General features: G+C 39.1%; 1 long non-coding RNA gene across 1 annotated transcript; it reads right to left on the reverse strand.

The window, feature by feature from the left end:
- Positions 1-7,124: 7,124 nt before the first annotated feature.
- On the reverse strand, positions 7,125-9,959 carry LOC148294689 (uncharacterized). The gene is made up of 3 exons (XR_015835064.1): positions 9,456-9,959; positions 8,497-8,560; positions 7,125-7,423 (listed from the first exon to the last, which is right to left on the reverse strand). It is a non-coding gene; the product is annotated as an uncharacterized LOC148294689 (long non-coding RNA).
- Positions 9,960-10,766: the final 807 nt, after the last annotated feature.

A 10,766-nucleotide genomic window follows, 5' to 3' on the forward strand; every position in this document is an offset into this window, starting at 1 on the left:
CCTAAGGGGGCTGCAGGGTGCGCTAGGAATTTCCTAAGGGAGGTATCCAAGTTCCTATCCGTTTCCTAAGGGGGGGCAGGATAGTCATACAATTGTCCATAAGTGTTGTGTGGATTTCAGCTGCACCAAAATGGATTAAGCTGCATCCTCAACTTGTGATACTCGCAAGTGCACGAGCCGTTCGGTAGTATAGCGTATGTAAGTGCGAGGTCGATCCCACGAGGATTGGTGATTGAATGATCCAATTAATTTTCCCTACACAAAACAAAAATGAAAAAAAAGCAAGGAAATAAATAAAACAAGGAAGAAAGAAATAACTAACTCAAGCAGATAAGTTCCCAAGTTCAATTAGATTAACGGATTGATTCTAGCTAATGTATGATTAAGCCATGGTGTGTGGTCATAACCTTGTGTTCCTAATTCCCTAATTTGATCATTTGTTGTCTAACCTAAAATTAAGCATTAGGAACCCATTAAGCATAGAAGAACAATTTAAACAACCAAGCATGTATCTAATCCCTGTTGTCGAATGTCCATACATACTCTTCCTATTCATAGTTCAATTCGAATTAAAGCATGGTGTATACTCTTAATTCAAACCAAGATAGCTAACATGCAAGCCTTAATGGTGATCAATCATTCAAACTAGCATATTAACTTATAAGCATAATGAATAAGAACATGAACCATAATTGAAACTCGGAAACTAATCAAACTTGAGACTAAAGAAAAGAATTTACATAATGAAAAGTAAAGTGGAACTAAGAAAAACTTAAGGAAAATTTCAACACAAAAGATTTCATTACAACAATTGAAAACTAGAAAGAGAAACTAAGAGAATTTGAGGGAGAGAAGGGAAGGGAGCTCTAGAGAAGTGTTTGAGAGCTCCCCCCCCCTTGGGGTGTGTTTACAAGCTTAGAGAACATCCCTATTTATAGGCCTAGGGGAAGTGAAAATCTGAATTTGATATGGCTAATGCATACAACACTTGTATTAGAAAATATGAATTGGTTGATGCACTTGTATTAGAAAATCTGAATTGGTTGATGCACTTCACCAATAAATCCCACCAGCAGCCCTAGCTCATCTTCATGTCACCATGACCAAGCTTCCAACCAGCTACAATAGCTCATGCCCAGCTCACCATGACCAAGCTTCCAACCAGCTCATCCTGAGGTCAGCATGACCAGCAACTTCAAGGGCTTACAAATTGGGCTAGGCTGAATCAAATGAAGACTTTAAGATATCCATTGTGAAGTTCAGAATGTGTATGATCCAACCACACAAGTATTGGCCCAATCCAAGCTCGGAGGAGGAAGTTAAGGCCGAAACAAATTGCTAACTCGTTTTGCTCGCTGACAAAAATCCATCCTGAGCATGGTTCAGTGTTTGCTAGGTTACGGACTCCAGATTTATCCAATGGGGCTGACATTTGGATATGTTATAGTACACACCCATTGGAACAACTTTCATGAAGAATGTGGCCTCATCCGAGTTGTGTAGGTTGCTGAAACAAAGCTTGCAATATGACCTACGGAACTGGACTGGCAGGGGGCTGTAGCCAAAATGAGTTTGTCTTTAAGCACTTCTTCCCTTTATCCAAATCAGGCTTTAACATGCATGGATTACATCATTTCATATCCAAAGCCATCATTGTTACCTAAAGCTGAAAGATAAACACAAAAAGGATTAAAAGCACAAGTTTAACTCAAAAACATAACCAAATCATAAGCTAGAAGGGTACAAAATGATATACAATTATGAACCGATCAAATACCCCCAAACCCAGATTTTGCTAGTCCTCGAGCAAAACAACACAAAACAAAGTTAAAAACAAAACAAGAAGTTAACTAGACCACTTTCGTAGGTAACTCGATTGCATTGAGCGTATGCAACAAGCCTTTAAACCTCTAGGCATCCCTAGTAGGAGGAGTTGTGTCTCCTGAGGGTTTAACAGAAACGATACCCACAAACGTTTTACTAACTCTACAAAACAAAGTGGTTAGAAAACTTATTAGATTTGTTAGTCTTTAAGCAAAATAAAAGAAACACAAAAACCAAAACAAAAATAATTACAAAAACAAAACAAAAATATAAATATAAATAAATAAATAAAAACTCAAAACCATCATTCCGAACATTTTCTGAAGAGAAATGACTCATGCACATGACTCAAAAGTTTTAACAATAAAAACTCAATTTTAGACATTATTTACAAGGTGGCAAAGTTCAAAATACAACATGCTCAAAGTGTATAGTGTGATAGCCAAATGCAACAAATTCTCCAATCTTAGTTTCCACATAATTTCAAAAATCATACAAAGCACAAATTCAACTTCAAATCTCACCAAAATTGTCCTCTCACAAATGAATCACTCGGAAGAGGGCTACAATGCAACACTCAGTTATAAACATGAGATTAGAGTTAAATCATAAGGGACTTAACTCGCAATAGAAAGATGAAGAACTTGCATTAATATGATCTCAAGAAGGATGCCAAACACTTAAAAGTAGAAAAATAAATGCAATTCAACCACATGACATTTAAGATCAATTTAGGTCTTTAGCATAGGTTGTAATGGGGCCAAGGGTGTAAGGTGAGTAAGAAATGAAGGGTATGGATAAAACAAAGTCCAAGAAACTCAAAATATAAGAGCATAAAACAATTGTTTACAAGACTTCGAATCATCACGATTAGATTTTTTCTTTTACACGATCAAAACTCCTTATACCTTCATTTACAATTATTCATACTCCTTTCCTTGAATTGAACAAACACCAATTTATTTAGAAGGCCCAAAAATGAAACCCAAAAATGAAATTTCATTCAACCACCACTTAATAACAATTTTTCTCTTTTCTTTTCTTTTCTTTCACCAATTGAGTGAAATTTTTTTTTTCTTTATGTAATATCCCTTCCCAAACTTAGCATGAAAAACACATCCGAATTAGAGCTCATGAGTTCCTTAGAAAGGTAAATTCTTGTTTTTCGGGCTAAGGCGAGGAAATATAATTGGTAAAATGAAAGAAAAGGTTTACATGTAGGCTCAAAATGGTTAACAATGGAAAATCATGCTTAAGCATGCATAAGGTTAGCTTGAAAGGCACAAACGATCCAAAGAGGGCCTTAATATCACTTCTTAAATGTCATGAAATCAAATTGCATAAGAATGAATGACTTTTAAGTGTTCAACCAAATCAATGAATAATGAGATCAAACAACAACTTTGATGACAAGAAAATAAGAGTATGTATATAACACTCATGAATTGAAGTACAAGGCTCAAAAGCTCACTTTATATAGTTGGTTAAATAAGTCTAATTTATGATTCATACAATTCTTTAGATCATGCAAATCCTTTAATTGGAAAATTATGAAACAAATGGCAAGTGCAAAGAAGGTTTCGAACATGTCATGCTAGAACGATGCCAAATTAATTAATTAATTAATTATTATTTTTTACAATAAAAATTTACAAGGAAAAAAATAAATAATAAATCAAATTCAATTTTTTATTTAAGTCATGCAACATTTATCACAATCTCATCAAATGTGTTCGGAAAGTGACTAAACAAGATTCAAAACAAGAAAGAAATTAAATTTTTTTTTTTTTTTTAAATTTTAAGAAAAACCAAGTTTACTTGCTAAACTCCAATTCCCCCAAACCTAGAAATGAGCATTGTCCTCAATGTTTAAAAATTAGCCACAAACAATGTCATAACAACAAATGAAAGGTATTAAAGCAAATAAAAAAAAATCACAAAATCACAAAAGAAAACAAAAACAAAATAATTATAAAATAAATATTACAACACAAACAAACAAACAAACAAACAAAAAAAAACAGTAAACCCTAATCACACAATTCTGAAACCCAAAAAATTTTTGAAGCCCAAAGCCCACAATTTCGAAACACAAACCACGGTGAATTTAACCCACTTTGAAACCCAAACTAAAGTGAAACCCGACCCACAATTTGTTTTCAATTCCGGCTTTTTATTATTATTTAGTTTTGTAAAAACAAACTATCGAACCGTGATTAGCAATACAAAGAGCGGGATTTTAACATGGGTCATGATGTCTCGGTTCAGTGTAAGGGACCAACAGACAGGGCAAGACACGTGTCGACGCATAGAGGCGCCGCAGGCTCCACAAGCAAAAATTACGGGCTCATGGAAAGGCGCGAAGACTTTACTGAACGCGTTCGTTCAGAAAAGACACGTCGTGATAAATGAGTTGGGTATGGTTGGAAGGCGAGAAGGTTGTGGGACTCAAGGAATGCTGGAGATTCAGAAAATGCTCAGATGCTGCAATGGCTAGGGTTTGTCAAAGACTAAGTCTATAAGAAAGGGTGAAAAAAAAAAACCGCAAACTCAGAAACACACAAAAGAGAAAAGAAAGAAAGAAAGAAAGAAAGAAAGAAAAGAGAGTGAGAAATCAAATGGCCTCTAACTACCCATTTTCGTTGGATCTCAACCTAGCTCCACCGACTCAGACACGAGGCCAAGCAGCGGCACCAGTATGGATGCCCTACTTTGCTTCCACACGGGGGCCTGTGACAGTAACTGACTCAATACTCCTGGACAACGATGTTGCCATTGGAGTGGCTAGAAATTTAGTGACTCCTAAAGATATACGTGTTCTGGGGACAAGGGATGACAACCGGGTCGTGAGCGATGCTCTGGCACTGAGCGTGCAGAGTACGGCAACAGTCGCAAGTTTGGGTCATCGCCTACTTGCGAAGTCCCATGAGGTAGAGGTGCTGAAAGGTCAGTTGGCGGCGGAGCGAAGTATGGTTGAGGAGTGTCAGACTGCTATAAAAAGCTTGAAAAGGGAGAGGTCAAGGATAGTGGAGGTGAATCGACACTAGCTAGAAGTACTGCGGGACGAGAATAAAAACCTATCAAAAATGGTAGAGTTGTACTCTCGCGACATGCGAAAACAGCTGGAGGACCTAGACCGACCGGGTAAACGCAAACAAGCAGATCGCGAGAGTAGTTACCCTCAAGCTAAGATTGCGATCTTTGGGAGCTCAAGTGATGAGCCCCAAGAAGCTGTGCGTGAAGCCCCGGAAGAGGACAGCCAGAGGGCCAAACTCAAAGCTCCAATGGTCGAGACACCAAGCACCGAGAAGAAATGATTTCCTACTGCATTATTGTTGTTTTTATTTTATTTTGTTGTTTTTGTATTTTCGTTATTTTGTTTCGGAAATAAAAGAGTAAGGTTGCAGAAAGAAAAAGAAAAAGAAAAAGAAAACACACTTCCCAACTAAAATAAAACAAAGACGACAAACGGAAAAGAAAACACATTTCCCTAACTAAAATAAGACAAAGATGATAGCCGAAAGGGAAAGGCAAAAACACAAAGCACTAGAAAATGAAAGTAACGGGCAAAAACATTAAACACCAGAAAACACGGAGGAAAAAAAGAAAAGTAAAGTAAAGGTGCTCCCCCTTGAAGCGATTAGGTCGAGCATGCCCGGGAAATCCGAAATGGTGTTGGCTCTCTCTCATCAGCATATGTCTATTTAAACCACACCTCTGCAAGCGGATGATACCCAGCATTTCTTCCTGCAACTCAAGGAAAAACATCAAAAAATCCAGAAACAGAAAAAAAAAATGGCATCCTCATGCACTCACCTTGTTGATCTCAACCTTGAGCTCTCACTTGCACCACCGAATGCCCAGACAAGGGCTCCTCCAAACACTGTCTTTCCAAACTCTTCATATCATCACGGCACGGCCTCAAACTTTGCTGAGGCAATACCGAACTTTTCTGAGGCACTGTCGAACAGAGCAGTGCTGCTAGGAGGCATGATTAGCAGCAAGCTCACTCCGATAGATCATCTGCATGTGGCACAGAGGTCTGATAAGGCAGCGGTAGAGGAGTCCCACAATTTAACTGTGCTCCACGCGGTCTCCGCTACCAATTTGGGCATGCGATTACTGGCGAGGACAAGGGAGTGTGCCGCGATGAGCGAGGAAATAGCTTCCTTGAAGGCTATAGTGGCGGACTTGCAGAAGCGGCTCTACTGTGCCAATCAGCACGTGGAAGCACTGCAGAGAAAAAATGAGGACCATGTGGAGCTACTGCAGATTCTACAAGTGCGAGAAAATAGAGGCAAGCCATGATGATGATGGAGATGAAGAAGATGAAGAAGATGATGATGATGTTGTTTTTTTATTTTTATTGTTTTTATTTTTGTTTTGTTTTGTTTTGTTTTTTTTTTTTTTGTTTTGTTTTTATGCAATGTTTGAAAAAAAAAAAAAAAAGTGTTTTAACACTCAGAAATAAACTAACTAACCATACCACGTAAATAAATAAATAAACTCACATAACAAAACAAAAACAGAAACAAAACAAAAACAAAGACTCAATAGAAAAGAAAACAAAGAAAATAAAGAAAACTTAATTTAAAAACACACGAATATACAAGCAACTCACGGATGACCAGTTAAGGGCCTCAGAAAACACAGCCAGGGGATCCGGGAAGGTTGGAGGGGTCACAATGGTCCCGCTTAAAACCCAAACTTCTTAGACACCGAAGGTGTCGCCTAAAGAACTCCTAGACACTGTATTAACGGAAGTGCTCACTGGGGTTACCATAAGTCGGCTCATATGAAAAATATTTTTTTTTTATTTTAAAATTTTTAAGATAAGAAATAAAAACAAATTAAGATAAAATGAAATAACAAACCATAAACAAAAATGAACTAAGTACTGTAAACAAATTCAAACAAACAACATAAATTGTTGTACTAAAAGAAACAAACCAAGAAACCAAAGAAAAAAAAAAACAAACAGCACTTTCTATCACCCGTTTATCACCATTTGGACAGATTCGTTTCTAGGTTTTTCAGCTTCGACCTCTGTTCAGTTTTTAGGCTATAACTTTCCAACCGTAAGTCCAAATTTTATGTTCTCTATATGGTTGGATTCAGCATACAAAAACAAAGAACTCAACGTGGACCAAAAGGCAAAAACAACTACGAAAATAAACAGAATTCAAAGAAGAGAAAGGATTGATGACAGGACCCGACCCAAATTCCACTTTGGAATCCGAGCCGGACCCTATTTGTGTCCGACACCTGGCAAGTGCCGAGCACCAAAGACCTAATTGCCCTTGTAGTCAACTTTCAACTAAAACTGGGGTTTGACTTTTGCTGAAAAATTCAGCAAGATCTCCCCCGTAGTTAAACCAATCCCAAGATTACACCTGTCAAACATGCATATAAAATATACACCAACTGTCAGCATGCAAATAATTACATTCCAACAGTCAGACATGCAATCTAGGGCAATATCAGAGCTCTACATAGAAGATTACAGGTGTAAAATAATTACACAAGACCCTACGTTGTCAGGAAATGTGGCGGAAGATGGACTCGGCCCGGTGGTGGCGCACTGATGCACGACTACTGCCTGGGGGCGCAAAACATTAAAAAGGGTGAGTGGACCAAAACAAAGCGTTAGAAAATAGTATTAGAACATACTAACCCCTCTGTAAAAACAGTTATAAAACTATATCATTTTCTTATTTATACTAGTACTAAAATCAATGCATTTCTATTTATATTTAAGAGCCAATCATACACTTAATCAAACATTAAGTCTTATATAAATATACGTACAGAAATCAATGCAAGCATGTATATATATATATATATATATATATATAAACAATCACACACTTGATTAAAACATTAAATCCTTGAAAGCATTGAAACCAACTTTTAATCTACCACCAGGTGTACCCATTTATAATTCCGTCAATTCCTTTAGTTTCCGTCAATTCCATATAATCCATCAATTCCATATAATCCATCAATTCCATCCTTGTGCCACCGGAGTGACACATCCTAGCAGACCTCGGGAAACACAAGGTCACCCAAGCCGCAATCCTAGCAGATTCAGGGGACACTTGGTCAGCCTGATCCGCAACCCTAGCAGAATTCAGGGGACACTTGGTCGGCCTGATCCGCAATCCTAGCAGAATTCAGGGGACACTTGGTCGGCCTGATCCGCAAATCCTAGCACCACACGGTTCGAGCGTCCCCGAGACTCGTGGGGCTGTGTCAAGCATGCTGACCTACCCGAAGGCAACTGGATGTCCGTCGACATCATTATAACCGAAGGCAACATAATATTATTCCGAAGGCAACTTTATTTCCGAGGCAACATTTATTATACTGAAGGCAACCTTAATAAATCTTGGGTACCTATGGTGGTTTAAAATAAATATATATAAATGATTCTGAAAAAGATTAAAGTTTATAAAACCATTCCTTAAATCTTGCTGCCATTTAATCTGGTAATACCTCAATTCTGACTCTCCAAATCCTTTTAATCATGCTCAACTAGGCAGCATACAAACAAATAGAAATGTTTAAATCTATCTAGTCATGCTAGAAAAACTGTATTCAGTAAAACTTATTCAAGATCAAATAATGAAATTATATTGCATAAATCGTTTATAAAACAAAAAGTCCACTCACAGATACTCTGAGCTAGCTGGACCCTTTGAAGGTCCCTCCTGCGGGTCACCTGGTGCCCGGGTGCCTGTATAACCATCATAATACTTTATTAAAAACTCTGCTCAGTAATATAATATTAAATTAAAAACCCTGACCCCCGGCTCCTAAAAGTGCGTGCATCACTTTAAAAGTCATTCCTATGCCCACATTAGCTTTTCCTCTCAGTGGACACACTTTAGAAGTATCTCGGGACTCAAAAGCGATAAAGTCCCCAAAAGTCAACTCGGGACCCCGTGGGGTCCACGGTTTCAGAATTCTAATCCGATCATTCCTAGAGGTTCCAATAGGCCTAGGACACATGTCCCGAAAGTTTGGTCTTGATCGGACGGTCGGATTGCTCACGATCGCACGATCGGGCAAACGAATGATTTTTCCGTAACATTAACCCTAGGGTTGGCCTTTTCGGAGTATTCGGGACTCCGATTAACGATCCGTCGAATCCTATACGATTATAAAATTACCTAGATCAACATACTCCAGTTTGACTACGATCCAACGGCCCGAACGTATTGAACCCGGAAAACGCACACTATGCGAAATCCGTTCGGGGTTCAAACGTTATCCGAATTGAGATCCGCGAATTCCTACACGCTCGTGAGGACACAAGGATCGTTCTGGGACCAAGAGCGGTCCCTGCTACCTGGCCGCCCACGTGCCGGCCGGAAAATGGGTGTGAATAGTAAATTCCGGCAGCCGGAAAATTTCCAAACCGCCGGCCCAAACTCCTGTCCTAGTTAATACACCCTATTTGGAACAACTTTTGTTCTTGGACTATGGCCAAAAAATGAACGGAAGTGACTGAAACGGAGCTCTCAAACTCGGCAGAATTTCAACTCGAAATTTAACCTGTCAAACCTCAAAATCTCTCCAATCCTACCAAACCATCAGCTAGAGCATGAAAATCAGTTGAAAAACCATACCTCATTTGTCCGATCTGGTGGCCGGATGACGACGAACGGAGCCGACGAAATTCTGCAAAAACTGACGCGATTTTCTGGTTTTCTGGGCAGCTTCGTGGCGGCTGAACGGCGGTGCAGGTCTGGGGTGTGGCGGCGAGGTTGGGCTGGTCCGATCTTGGCCAGTTTCGTGTCAGGCAATGAGGTGAGGTGGTGGCTATGGAGGCTTGAAGGAGCTGCTGGAAAAATAAGAAAGAGGGGAGGGGTTTACGCGAGGAAGAAGGGAGAGTGAGGAGAGAGAGAGAAGCAGATTTTTTAAAAAAAAATCTGATTTTTCCGAAATTACAATTTTAGCCCAATTTCGTAAATAGCTCGTAATTTCTTCGTTACAAGTCCGATTCAAGTCTACTACGTGTCTACGGACTCGTTTCGTCGCGCTCTATGCAATGGTACAAGTGGATTTTCCAAATTCTTTCTCGGTCAAAAAGTCAACTTAAAACCTAATAAATTATTCCGAGGGTAGTTTAGTCTTTTCCTTCCTTAAGATTTCATTACAACAATTGAAAACAAGAAAGAGAAACTAAGAGAATTTGAGGGAGAGAAGGGAACGGAGCTCTAGAGAAGTGTTTGAGAGCTCCCCCCCTTGGGGTGTGTTTACAAGCTTAGAGAACATCCCTATTTATAGGCCTAGGGGAAGTGAAAATCTGAATTTGATATGGCTAATGCATACAACACTTGTATTAGAAAATATGAATTGGTTGATGCACTTGTATTAGAAAATCTGAATTGGTTGATGCACTTCACCAATAAATCCCACCAGCAGCCCTAGCTCATCTTCATGTCACCATGACCAAGCTTCCAACCAGCTACAATAGCTCATGCCTAGCTCACCATGACCAAGCTTCCAACCAGCTCATCCTGAGGTCAGCATGACCAGCAACTTCAAGGGCTTACAAATTGGGCTAGGCTGAATCAAATGAAGACTTTAAGATGTCCATTGTGAAGTTCAGAATGTGTATGATCCAACCACACAAGTATTGGCCCAATCCAAGCTCGGAGGAGGAAGTTAAGGCCGAAACAAATTGCTAACTCGTTTTGCTCGCTGACAAAAATGCATCCTGAGCGTGGTTCAGTGTTTGCTAGGTTATGGACTCCAGATTTATTTAATGGGGCTGAATGTTGGATATGTTATATTACACACCCATTGGAACAACTTTCATGAAGAATGCGGCCTCATCCGAGTTGTGTAGGTTGCTGAAAAAAAGCTTGCAATATGACCTACGGAATTGGATTGGCAGGGGGCTGTAGCCAAAATGAGTTTGTCTTTAAGCACTT

This window comes from Prunus avium, chromosome 4, assembly GCF_965620075.1.
Source record: "Prunus avium chromosome 4, drPruAviu1.hap1.1, whole genome shotgun sequence".
Taxonomy (NCBI): domain Eukaryota; kingdom Viridiplantae; phylum Streptophyta; class Magnoliopsida; order Rosales; family Rosaceae; genus Prunus; species Prunus avium.